At 46.7% G+C, this 14,131-nt stretch overlaps 1 protein-coding gene across 1 annotated transcript in view; it reads left to right on the top strand.

Annotated features, from left to right (window-relative positions):
• The first annotated feature begins 1,881 nt into the window (after positions 1-1,881).
• LOC134984763 (zinc finger protein 271-like) overlaps positions 1,882-14,131 on the top strand; it is a 40,469-nt gene continuing 28,219 nt past the window's right edge. The window contains exon 1 of the mRNA XM_063950252.1: positions 1,882-1,918. The gene's annotated coding sequence lies outside the window, so the exon portion shown is untranslated. The remainder of the gene's footprint in view (positions 1,919-14,131) is intronic.

The following is a 14,131-nucleotide window of genomic DNA, read 5'->3' as shown; positions in this document are numbered from 1 at the left end:
ACAGGTACATTAGTACACGTGAACACCCATGTTCCTTAATTATTGATGCCAGCTCTCGTCTTCTCTTAAAGTATACATTAATAAAAGTTATGTCTTAATAATTTCATAATTTCCCCCAAAAAATTTCAAGTTTTCAAGTGTGCCCAGGAAAAGGCTTATAGTTGCTTTTTTTTGGTCCTTTGTTCTCTTTGAAGGACCATACTTTGTTGTTTCATAGTAACAGGACACCACAGGCTACTCCCCCTGTATAAAAATAATAACAGGACACCACAGGCTGCTCCCCCTGTATTATAATATTATGATTATTATTATTAACAACAACAACAACTGGACACTACAGGCTGCTCCCCCTGTATAATAACAACAACAACAACTGTACACCACAGGCTGCTGCCCCGGTAAAATAATAACAGGGCACCACAGGTTGCTCCCCCTGTATAATAATAATAATAACAGGACACCACAGGCTGCTCCTCCTTTATAATAATAATAACAGGGCACCACAGGCTGCTCCTCCTGTATAATATTAATAACAGGACACCACAGGCTACACCCCTTGTATAATAATAATAATAATAATAATAATAACAACAACATGACACCACAGGCTGCTCACCCTGCATAATAATAACATCAATACACCACAGGCTGCTCCTCCTGTATAATATTAATAACAGGTCACCACAGGCTGCACCCCCTGTATAATAATAATAATAATAACAACATGACACCACAGGCTGCTCACCCTGCATAATAATAACATCAATACACCACAGGCTGCTCCTCCTGTATAATATTAATAACAGGTCACCACAGGCTGCTCACCCTGCATAATAACATCAATACACCACAGGCTGCTCCTCCTGTATAATATTAATAACAGGACACCACAGGCTGCTCACCCTGCATAATAATAACATCAATACACCACAGGCTGCTCCTCCTGTATAATAATAATAACAGGTCACCACAGGCTGCTCACCCTGCATAATAATAACATCAATACACCACAGGCTGCTCCTCCTGTATAATATTAATAACAGGTCACCACAGGCTGCTCACCCTGCATAATAATAACATCAATACACCACAGGCTGCTCCTCCTGTATAATATTCATAACAGGGCACCACAGGCTGCTCACCCTGCGTAATAATAACATCAATACACCACAGGCTGCTCCTCCTGTATAATATTAATAACAGGACACCACAGGCCGCTCCCCCTGTATAATAATATCAGGACACCACAGGCTGCTCCCCCTGTATAGTAATAATATCAGGGCACCACAGGCTGCTCCCCCTGTATATTAATAATAACAGGACACCACAGGCTGCTCCCCCTGTATATTAATAATAACAGGGCACCACAGGCTGCTCCCCCTGTATAGTAATAATATCAGGGTACCACAGGCTGCTCCCCCTGTATATTAATAATAACAGGACACCACAGGCTGCTCCCCCTGTATATTAATAATAACAGGACACCACAGGCTGCTCCCCCTGTATAGTTAGACGCCATTACCTGATCTCCACGGACACTGGGAGGCTGCAGCAGTCGATGAAAACACACTTCCGGTATGTGGAACGCACAATACGGAAGTAAGGTGGAACGCACAGGCTGAAAGTAGTGTATGATTGGCAACGGCTGCTACCTGGTTACTGGCCCCTCCCCTCCTCCACACCACCCACAGCCCAGCACTCTGTAAACCTTCTTACCATACATGTACTCAGTGCAGGAGGCCGGCGGCCATTTTCTTGTAGACCAGACCGGCAGCAGCTGCAGCAGCAATAGGTTTCCTGGCCGTGTAGTGACGTCAGGAGCGGCGGCCATTTTCCCCTGGTCTGAGCTCCGCCTTTCTTCTATCATTCCCACAAGGCAGCAGGAGCAGAGAGCAGCCATTGCTGTGTCTGGCAGCAGGTAATGATATTATTATTATTATTCTATAGGCTGAGCAGCTCTGGTGTCAGGTTCTGTACTACAGGGGGAGCAGCCTCTGGTGCCTTGTTATAGTGCAGCTGGAGCAGCCTCTGGTGCTACATTATCCCTGTACAGGTGGCTGACACTCTAGTGTCCTATTACTGTAATACAGGTGGCGCAGACCCCGCCGTTACCGTAATACAGGTGGCGCAGACCCCGCCGTTACCGTAATAAAGGTGGCGCAGACCCCGCCGCTGCCGTAATACAGGTGGCGCAGACCACGCCGTTCCCGTAATGAAGGTGGCGCAGACCCCGCCGTTACCGTAATACAGGTGGCGCAGACTGTGCCGTTACCGTAATACAGGTGGCGCAGAATCCGCCGTTTCCGTAATACAGGTGGCGCAGACCCTGTCGTTACAGTAACACAGGTGGAGCAGACCCCGGCGTTACCGTAATACAGGTGGCGCAGACCCGCCGTTTCAGTAATATATTTGTCTCAGACCCCGCCATTACCGTAATACAGGTGGTACAGACCACACCATTACCGTATTACAGGTGGCGCGTATCCTTCCGTTACCGTATTACAGGTGGCACAGATCCCACCTTTACCATAATTGTATACACGGGACATTACAGGTGTTGTGTCCAGTGGCATTGTGCTGTACAGGGGGAGTGGCCTGTGTTGTCATAGTATACAGAGGTAGCATCCTGTGCTGTCATAGTATACAGGGGGAGCGGTCTGTGTTGTCATAGTATACAGAGGTAGCATCCTGTGCTGTCATAGTATACAGGGGTAGCGGCCTGTGTTGCCATAATATACCGGGATAACATTTTGTCTTGTCACAGTATACAGGAGGAGCCGCCTGTGTTGAAATAATATACAGGGGTAGCATTCTGTGTTGTCATAATAGACAGGAGGAGCAGCCTGTGACATCCTACTCTACAGGAGGAGGAGCCTATGGTGCCCTGTTGTTGTTATTATTATTATTATACAGGAGGAGCAGCCTGTGGTATCCTGTTATTATTATTGTACAGGGAGAGCAGCCTGTGGTGTCCTGTTATTATTATTATTATTATTATTATTATTATTATTATACAGGGGAAGCAGCCTGTGGTGTCCTATTATTATAATTATACAGGGAGAGCAGCATGTGGTGTCCTGTTATTATACAGGAGGAGCAGCCTGTGGTGTCCTGTTGTTATTATACAGGGGAAGCATTATTATTATTATTATTATTATTATTATTATAGAGGGGGAGTAGCCTGTGGTGTGCAGTTATTGTTGTTATTATTATTTTTATAATACAGGAGGAGCAGCCTTTGTTGTCCTATTATTAATATTATAAAGAAGGAGTAGCTAGTCGTGTCCACTTATTATTATACAGAGGCAGCAGCCTGTGGTGTCCTGTTATTATTATTATTATTATAGAGGGGGAGTAGCCTGTGGTGTGCAGTTATTGTTGTTATTATTATTATTTTTATAATACAGGAGGAGCAGCCTTTGTTGTCCTATTATTAATATTATAAAGAAGGAGTAGCTAGTCGTGTCCACTTATTATTATACAGAGGCAGCAGCCTGTGGTGTTTTGTCATTATTATTATTATTATTATTATTATTATTATTATTATACAGAAGGGAGCGGCCTGTTGTGTCCTATTATTATAATTTTTTTGCAGATGGAGCAGCCTGTGGTGTCATTTTATTATTATTTTAAAGGAAGAGTAGAATGGGGTTTCCTGTTGTTGTTATTAGTATAATACAGGGGGAGCAGGTTTTTGTGTATGGTTATTATTATACAGGGACAGCAGCTTGTGGTGTCCTGGTATTATTATTATTATTATTATTATACATTGGGAGTGGTGGTGATATCACAGTGACATCACTTATATCTATAGTAATAATACAGGAACATGACTGGGGAGATGATGGGGCCTGGGAGCATCACAGTTACATCACTTATATCTATAGTAATAATACAGGGACATGACTGGGGAGGTGAGGGGATCTGGGAGCATCACAGTTACATCACTTATATCTATAGTAATAATACAGGAACATGACTGGGGAGGTGAGGGGATCTGGGAGTGTCACAGTTACATCACTTATATCTACAGTAATAATACAGGGACATGACTGGGGAGGTGAGGGGGATCTGGGAGTGTCACAGTGACATCACTTATATCTATAGTAATAATACAGGGACATGACTGGGGAGGTGAGGGGGATCTGGGAGTGTCACAGTGACATCACTTATATGTATAGTAATAATACAGGGACATGACTGGGGAGGTGAGGGGACGTTGGAATGACACAGTGATTTCACTTATATCTACAGTAATAATACAGGGACATGACAGGGGAGGTGAGGGGATCTGGGAGCATCACAGTGACATCACTTATATCTACAGTAATAATACAGGGACATGACTGGGGAGGTGAGGGGATCTGGGAGAGTCACAGTTACATAACTTATCTGTAGTAATAATACAGGACTAGTGTTCACTCCAGAAATAGTGTTAGGCAGGGTCCTGGACTGCGGTGGCATATGTGTGCGCGTACGGCAAAGTCACGCGCGCATCCGAAAAGGTTCGTTGCCATGTAAAATAGGGTTCGTGGCCATAAAACATAATTTAAGTGGGTGGTGCAGCCCACAGACGTTACTGCAGGGGATGTGGGCGGCCGGCAGCGTCACTGTTGGAGACGTTCCCAGCACCTACGATGTGCTGGGCTTTCCCCAAGCTCTCTCCACTAGCATGAATGGATGCCGTGCGCACGCGCAAGGCATCTTTACATGCTGAGAAGGCAGGAAGCGGACAGCAGTTTTATCAGGATGCCGCAGAAAGGGCAGGACGGATTTTGCCCTTAAAAAATCGGGCAGGGCGTGGCGCCCAGCTAAAACAGCCTATCTTGAACACTAAGGGACATGACTGGGGAGGTGAGGGGATCTCAGAGTGTCACAGTAGCATAATTTATATCTCTAGTAATAATACATGGATTTGACTGGGGAGTTTAGGGGATCTGGGAGCATCATAGTGACATACCTTATACAGGGACATGACTGAGGAGGTGAGGGGGTTTGGGAATGTGACAGTGACATCAGTTATAGATATAGTAATAATACAGGGACATGACTGGGAAGGTGAGGGCATCTGAGAATGTCACAGTGACATCACTTATATCTCTAGTAATAATACAGGGACATAACTGGGGGGTGAGGGGGATCTGGGAGCGTCACAGGGACATCACTTATATCTCTAATAATAATACAGGGACGTGACTGGGGAGGTGAGGGGATCTGGTAGCGTCACAGTGACACCACTATAATAATAATGGGACATGACTGGGGGGTGAGGGGGTCTGGAAGTGTTGCAGTTACATTACATATCTATATTAATAATACAGGGACATGACAGGGAAAGTGAGGGGATCTGGTAGTGTCACAGTGACATCACTAATATCTATAGTAATAATACAGGGACATGACTGGGGGGGTGAGGGGATCTGGGAGTGTCACAGTGACATCACTAATATCTATAGTAATAATACAGGGACATGACTGTGGAGGTGAGGGGATCTGGGAGTGTCACAGTGACATCACTAATATCTATAGTAATAATACAGGGACATGACTGTGGAGGTGAGGGGATCTGGGAGTGTTACAGTGACGTCACTTATATCTGTAGTAATAATACAGGGACATGACTGGGTAGGCGAGGGGGATCTGGGAGCGTCACAATAACATCACTTATATCTATAGTAATAATACAGGGACATGACTGGGGAGGTGAGAGGAACTGGGAGCGTCACAGTGACATTACTTATATCTATAGTAATACAGGGACATGACTGGGGAGGTTAGGGGATCTGGGAGCGTCACAGTGACATCACTTATTTATTTTTCATCCACTAGGGGGCACTGTAGTACTCTTGGGATATGGACAGTGTGTTAGCAGATATAGACACATTTAAATATTTAAATGTGTAACCCTCTTCCCCCCTCCATACTTCCAAGATGCCTCAGTGTTTTTTTTTTTGCCTTCATCAGGGAAGGTCACAACCGGGAGTCATTGCAGGGTTTACTTTTACTTTTTCTAAATATTTTTTCTTGTATCAATCACACTCCCTTCCCAGCTTATTAAGAAGTGTGGGTCCGGGAGTGTGTGCTGCTGTTGTGCAGCGAAGGCTTGTTGGTGCTTAGACAGAGAAGACCCGCTATAGGCCTTCATCAGCGTTAGCTGATTCAGCCATGGCTGCAGGAGCTGATGGAGCTTAGAGAGAAGCCCCGTCAGAACCTCCCCATTACACTGAGGTAAGGAGCGGGTGGTCAGCTTATGCTGCCGCCGCTCTGTTGGACCTGTTTGTTGCTGTGATTGTGGGGCAGTTAGCTCCTGCTGCCGCCCCTCCATGTGCGGGGAACGTGTTTTGCACGAGCTGCTTACTAAGGTATAGCTTTACTGGCTCAATCTCCCCCGCTTCCTGGCTCCCACCAGCGGTCAGACACATACTGCCACTGGGCTCCTGTGTCGCTCCACACCCGCCTGCTCCCTGGCACCAGGCAGCACAGCTCCAAACAGCGCTGCCCTCTACAATCTGCCCCTCTAGACAATTGGGAAGCGGCTCCCAGCAGCGGTCACATAATGCTGCAGCTGGGCACCTGTCAGGCTACATCTCGTGGCTCCAGAGAAGCGGCTCCCGGCAGCGCAGCTCCCAGCAGCGGACAGATCACACTGCTGCCACTGGACGCCCGTCACATCACACATCTACCCCGCTCTCCGGCTTCCACCAGCGCACAGACCACGGTGGGTAGCTGCTGCAGGGCACCGTAACTCAGAGCCGGCACTTGGTATACAATGCGTGGGGGTGTGGGTGGAAGAAGCTAGGCGCGGCTCACTGCTTTAAGCATTGGGGGAGGTCATGGCGGTCCCTAGTTCAGCGGTTCACCTAAATATAAGGGAGGGTGGCCAGGGCTATAAGGGACATAACAGGCTATTAGGCCTAGGTTATGAGTACTTTTGGGGGTACATAGGTTATAGTCAGATGCACATGCTGGGACGCCGTTTTCACACAAAGGTTACACACCTACTTCCTGCTTCTTCCTACAGCAATATGTCAGTCCTACAACACACGGCCACTGGAGGGGGCAGGGGTGTTTAGTAGGTGGCACAGTGACCATCATAGATTTCCTCTATGACACAGTGCGGTGCACGCGGTATTATAGACACTACAGTTATTATCACTGAGTTGTGCGGACGTTGTCTCACTGTATTATTGTCTGTCTGCATGACAATATGAGAAACAGCAGCTTGTCTGTGATAACTGTGAGAATGCCTGATTTGCAGTCAGAGTTGTCCGCTGCCCGAAAAGACCATGAGGCGGCTAAGTCTGATTCACGGATAATACCGTGTGAGCAGCCAATGTGGGCTCAGGATGTTTCTAGAACTTTGCTGGGTTACAAAGTCCATGTATAGTTCAATTTCTAAGAATGGTCATCGTTTGTCTCATAATTACATTCTGACGATTCAACGCCACGTCTGATATCTCAGCATTGGGTCAGGGGTCAGATAGTGAGGTCACTAATAGCCCGAGCTATGATGATCTCATTAGAGCGGTACGCCAGCTGCTAGGTTGCACTGAAACATATGAGGTTTTATTGCTAGCAGACTATGGGCGACTGTGTGTTTTTCATATCTCTTAATAAGCAGTTAATAGAAGCATGGCTAAATCCAGTTAAACACTTTTCTGGGACAACGCGATTTCTGTCTAAATATCTTTTCCCACGGGCTATGACAACTAAATCGCCATCGGTGGAGTCTTCAGTTTCTAAACTTTCACTAAAATTGACTATTCCAGTCCCGGGTGCAGCTACGCTTAAAGACCCCTCGGAGAGTAAGCTGGAGGTCATGCTAAAGTCCATGTATACAGCAACAGGGGTGATGCTTATACCTGTTTAAGTTGGAGTTTGGGTTAACAAGGCTGTAGTTGCATGAAACAGCTCAGGTTAGGCCTACAACAGGGTTTTTCCTCAGACCAGCTTATATTTCTTACCGATCACATTTGTGAATTGGTTGAGTATTTAGGTACGGCTTCGTTGGACGTTGGACAAGTTTGTTCTCGGCTTGCAGCCCAACAGCTGCTGTGGTTGCGTTCTTGACAGGCCGCCATGCAGAGGGACGTGATTTTCAACAAACCACTAACCATCGTCAGGACTCAAGCCAGTGGCATGACGGGCTTCCAGCCCATCTCGGCTCTTCAGTTGTGGGAGCACACCGTCAGAAGTTTCCCTTCGCGTAGTTTCAGACATCACAGATGGGTGGATCCGCAGTTTTGTTTTAAGAGGTTTCAATGAGTTTGATTGTCTATCACCGATGCAGTTTTTCAAGACATGTCTGCCTGTGTCAGCAGACAAGTGGGCAGGTCTGCAGACCGCTGTTCAGTCTCTCGTACATTCAGCAGTTTTGGTTCAGGTTCCAGTACACCAACAAGGTCAAGGGTTTTATTCCAATCTTTTTGTAGTACCAAAGCCGGATGCCTCAGTCAAACCGATATGGAACCTAAAGGGGTTCAATCGGTACGTCACTACACATTCAAGATGGAATCCCTACGGTCAGTGATTGCAGGTTTAGAACCACAGGAATTCATGATTTTGCGGGATCTCAAGGATGCGTACTTACACATTCCAATTTGGCCACCGCATCCGCATCTGGCGTACTTAAGTTTGCAGTACGACAAGCGCCTCGGGTATTCACAAAGGTGATGTCTGTGATGATAGTTCATCTCAGATCCCTGGGAGTGATAATCGTTCCATACTTAAATGACCTTCTCATCAAGGCTTCGTCTCAACAAATTCTTTAACATGCCTTACTGTTGTACAGTGCACTAGTTCAGTATGGTTGGATTGTCAAAGAATTCAGTTTTAGGAATGATTCTGATTACGGTGGATCAATGCATTTACCTGCCACAACAGAAAGTACATGCTATTTGTCATCTAGTACTGCTAGTGCTCAAACCACGGACAGTCTCGGTGCATTTGTGCATTCGACTGGTAAGACAGATGGGGGCATCTTTCAAAACACTCCAGTTCGGAAGATTTCACTCATGTCCCGTTCAACTGGATCTTCTCGCATAGTGATCCGGCTCTCATCTACAAATTCATCAGATGGTTCGCTTGTCTCCAGGACAATATCATGTGGTGATGTTCGGCCCAATTGAGGATTCAAGAAACCTCTCGCATGGCCATGTGACTTTGAGTCCATCCCCTTTTTGTTGATGTATGCAACTTCTGTTGTGTTGTCCGACTGAACCTGAACAGTCTGAAACAGGAGCAAGTGAACTGCCTGACGCAGAGTGTTGTAAATTGCCCTGAGATCCAGGACACTGATTGCCAGTAATCCTGTGATAATGAGCTGCTGAAACTGGCTTCCTAACACGTAACATGGTTGGTATAACCAACTGTGGAACGCCCTCTCGTCTTGAAAGTGGTCTCAACAGCCACCCCGTAAAACGCAGTCGCGCTAAATCGGGGTAAAAGAACGACCCCTTCTGTAGTATAACTTGGAAAACAGTATTTCTCTTAGCCTTAGCTTCGGCAGGGCGTGTTGCACAATTGGGTGCCTTGTCATGCAAGCCACTGTATCTGGTATTTCATACTGACAGAGCGGAACTTTGGACAAATCACGCTTTTCTAAAACAGGTAATATCTTCTTTCATATCAATCAACCAATCACAGTTCCTGTTTTTCAGAAGATTCGGGTACTCCAGTTACTTTGGATGTGGTACGTGCGCTCCGCGTTTATGTAGCCCGAACATCAACTGTACATATAACGATACTTTGTTTGTTCTCTATGATGCAGTCAATATAGGTTGGCCAGCTTCCAAACAGACCTTGGCCAGATAGATTAACCTGACCATTCGTCAGGTACACTTTCATGCTAGTCGATGGGAACGTCATGGGCAGCAGGCCTTAGAGCTTCTACGACGCAACCTTGCCGTGCAATTACATGGCCATCAGTGCACACGTTTGTACGCTTTTACAAGTTTGATAGGTCCCAAGAGTACTCCAGTGACCCCTAGTGGATCAGAAAGAAAACAGGATTTTGATACTTACCAGATAAATCCTTTTCATTGCACCCACAGGGGCACTGGACACCCACCCAGAGCAGTTTCACCTGGCTGGTGGTAAGTTCAGTAGTTCTTATGGTAACACATTTTCACCGACCTGTTCAAATGTGAAGGTGATTGTTATCTATTGTTGTGTCAACTTTCTAATTGTCCGTTATGTATCACTACTCTTGTGGCTCCACATACAAAATCTCAGTGCAGGAAAAAGGTTTGAAGTCTGGAATTGGATAATTCTGATGATGGACGCAAGTCTCAAAGGTTGGGGAGCAGTGGTCCAACATTGTCAGTTTCAGGGTCTATGTTCAGACCGAGAAAGATTACTGTTAACCACTGTCCTGGAACTCTGGGCAATTTACAACGCTCTGCGTCAGGCAGTTCACTTGCTCCTGTTTCAGACTGTTCAGGTTCAGTCAGACAACGCGACAGAAGTCGCATACATCAACAAAAAGGGGATGGTCTCAAAGTCACAAGGCCATGCGAGAGGTTGCTCGAATCCTCAATTGGGCCGAACATCACCACGTGATATTGTTGGCGGTCTTCATTCCAGGAGTGCACAACTGGGAAGCAGATTATCTCAGTCGGCAGGATTTTCCTCCAGGAGAATGGGACTTACATCCAGAAGTGTTCCAGATGTTAGTCCAACGGTGGAGTTACCCAAAGGTGGATCTAATGGCTTCTCGCCACAATCATCAGACAGATATGTGTCCAAAACAAGAGATCCAAAGACAGTGGCAGTGATTGCTCTCACCATAGCGTGGCCGTATAGCCTTGTGTATCTATTTCCATTTCTCCAGCTTCCTCGGTTGCTAAAGTGGATTAAAACGAGAGTCCAAGACCGTCATACTAGTGGCGACTCGTTGGCCTCGGAGAGTGTGGTTCTCGGATCTCCATGGTCTACTCGCAGATGATCCCTGGCTGATCCTGCTATGTCCAGACCTACTACAGCAGGGGTTGTTCCTTTACCCCGATTTAGCGTGGCTGCGTTTTACAGGGTGGCTGTTGAGACTACTTTCAAGATGAGAGGGCATTCCACAGTTGGTTATACCAACCATGTTACGTGCTAGGAAGCCAGTTTCAGCAGCTCATTATCACAGGATTTGGCGAGCGGTTGGTGTGAAGCTAGGATGTTTCCGACATATTCTTTCAAGTTATCCCATCTTTTGCTCTTTTTACAGACGGGGTTAGATGAAGGACTACGTTTCGCGACACTAATGGTGCAGGTCTCTGCCTTGTCAGTTTTCTTTCAAAGGCGTTTCGCTCTTTTGCCAACAGTTCACAATTTCCTGCAAGGTGTCCTTAGAGTTCAACTTCCATTCATTCCACCTACAGCTCCATGGGTCTTGAATGTAGTTTTGCATGTTTTTGCAGTCAAGTTTTGAACCCTTGCAACTCGTGAATGGTAAGTTTATAACATGGAAAACCATGTTTCTCCTAGCCTTAGCTTCAGCAAGGCGTGTTGCACAATTGGGTGCCTTGTCATGCAAGCCACTGTATCTGGTATTTCATACTGACAGAGCGGAACTTTGGACAAATCCTGCTTTTCTACCACAGGTAGTATCTTCTTTCACATCAGACAGCTCTTCCGCCCAAGGGGGAAACTTTGGTACGTCCCAAGAGTACTCCAGTGACCACTAGTGGCTTAGAAAGAAAACAGGATTTTGATACCAGATAAATACTTTTCGTTGCACCCACAGGGGCACTGGACACCCACCCAGGGCAGTTTCGCCTGGCTGGTGGTAAGTTCAATAGTTCTTATGGTAACACATTTTCACAGACTTGTTCAAATGTTAAGGTGATTGTTATCTATTGTCATGTCAACTTTCTAATTGTCTGTTATGTTATGTGTCAACTTTATAGTTGTCCGTTATGTTATAATGTTATATGTAATTCTCCGTTGTTCATCCTCTCTGTCGCTCCTATTTGGCTCAGCAAAAAAACAATAAGGCACCTTGGGAGTATGGAAGGGGAAGGAGGGTTACACAGTTAAATGTTTAAATGTGCCTATCCCTGCTATTGCACCGTCCATATCCCAAGAGTACTCCAGTGCCCCCTGTGGATTCAAAGAAAATAATTTATCTGGTAAGTACCAAAATCCTATTTTCTCTGACGTCCTAGTGGATGCTGGGAACTCCGTAAGGACCATGGGTATTAGCGGCTCCGCAGGAGACTGGGCACAAAAGTAAAGCTTTAGGACTACCTGGTGTGCACTGGCTCCTCCCCCTATGACCCTCCTCCAAGCCTCAGTTAGATTTTTGTGCCCGGCCGAGAAGGGTGCATTCTAGGAGCTCTCCTGAGTTTCTTAGAAAAAGTTTAGTTTTAGGTTTTTTATTTTTAGTGAGACCTGCTGGCAACAGGCTCACTGCATCGAGGGACTAAGGGGAGAAGAAGCGAACTCACCTGCGTGCAGCCAGCTTGGGCTTCTTGGCTACTGGACACCATTAGCTCCAGAGGGACCGAAGACAGGCCCAGCCTCGGAGTCCGGTCCCAGAGCCGCACCGCCGGCCCCCTTACAGAGCCAGAAGCAAGAAGAGGTCCGGAAAATCGGCGGCAGAAGACATCAGTCTTCACCAAGGTAGCGCACAGCACTGCAGCTGTGCGCCATTGCTCCTCAGGCACACTTCACACTCCGGTCACTGAGGGTGCAGGGTGCTGGGGGGGGGGGGGGGGGGGCGCCCTGCACCCTGCACCCTGCACCCTGCACCCTGCACCCTCAGTGACCGGAGTATGCAGGGCGAAAATACATCACATATAACCCCCAGGGCTATATGGATGTATTTTAACCCCTGCCAGAATACAGCAAAAAGCGGGAGAAAAGTCCGCCGAGAAGGGGGCGGAGCCTATCTCCTCAGCACACTGGCGCCATTTTCCCTCACAGCTCCGCTGGAAGGACGTCTCCCTGACTCTCCCCTGCAGTCCTGCACTACAGAAAAGGGTAAAACAAGAGAGGGGGGCACTAATTAGGCGCAGTATTAACATAAACAGCAGCTATAAGGGGAAAAACACTTCTATAAGGTTATCCCTGTATATATAGCGCTCTGGTGTGTGCTGGCATACTCTCCCTCTGTCTCCCCAAAGGGCTAGTGGGGTCCTGTCCTCTATCAGAGCATTCCCTGTGTGTGTGCTGTGTGTCGGTACGATTGTGTCGACATGTATGAGGAGGAAAATGGTGTGGAGGCGGAGCAATTGCCTGTAATGGAGATGTCACCCCCTAGGGAGTCGACACCTGAGTGGCTGAGCTTATGGAAGGAATTTCGTGACAGTGTCAGCTCTTTACAAAAGACAGTTGATGACATGAGACAGCCGGCTACTCAGCTTGTGCCTGTCCAGGCGTCTCAAAAGCCATCAGGGGCTCTAAAACGCCCGTTACCTCAGATGGCAGATACAGACGCCGACACGGATACTGACTCCAGTGTCGACGATGAAGAGACGAATGTGACTTCCAGTAGGGCCACACGTTACATGATTGAGGCTATGAAAAATGTTTTACATATTTCTGATAATACAAGTACCACTAAAAAGGGTATTATGTTTGGTGAGAAAAAACTGCCTGTAGTTTTTCCTGCATCTGAGGAATTAAATGAAGTGTGTGATGAAGCGTGGGTTTCCCCCGATAAAAACTGTTAATTCCTAAAAAGTTATTAGCATCATACCCTTTCCCGCCAGAGAATAGGGCACGTTGGGAAACACCCCCTAGGGTGGATAAAGCGCTCACACGTTTGTCTAAACAGGTGGCACTACCGTCTCCTGATACGGCCGCCCTTAAGGAACCTGCTGACAGAAAGCAGGAGAATATCCTAAAATGTATATACACTCACACGGGTGTTATACTGCGACCAGCAATCGCCTCAGCCTGGATGTGAAGTGCTGGAGTGGCTTGGTCGGATTCCCTGACTGACAATATTGATACCCTAGATAGGGACAGTATATTACTGACTATAGAGCATTTGAAAGATGCATTTCTATATATGCGTGATGCACAGAGGGATATTTGCCAACTGGCATCAAGAGTAAGTGCGCTGTCCATTTCTGCCAGAAGAGGGTTATGGACGAGGCAGTGGTCAGGTGATGCTGATTCCAAAAGGCATATGGAAGTA

This window comes from Pseudophryne corroboree (genome assembly GCF_028390025.1).
Source record: "Pseudophryne corroboree isolate aPseCor3 chromosome 3 unlocalized genomic scaffold, aPseCor3.hap2 SUPER_3_unloc_8, whole genome shotgun sequence".
Classification (NCBI taxonomy): Eukaryota; Metazoa; Chordata; class Amphibia; order Anura; family Myobatrachidae; genus Pseudophryne; species Pseudophryne corroboree.
This window is presented reverse-complemented; position numbering and strand designations above follow the sequence as displayed.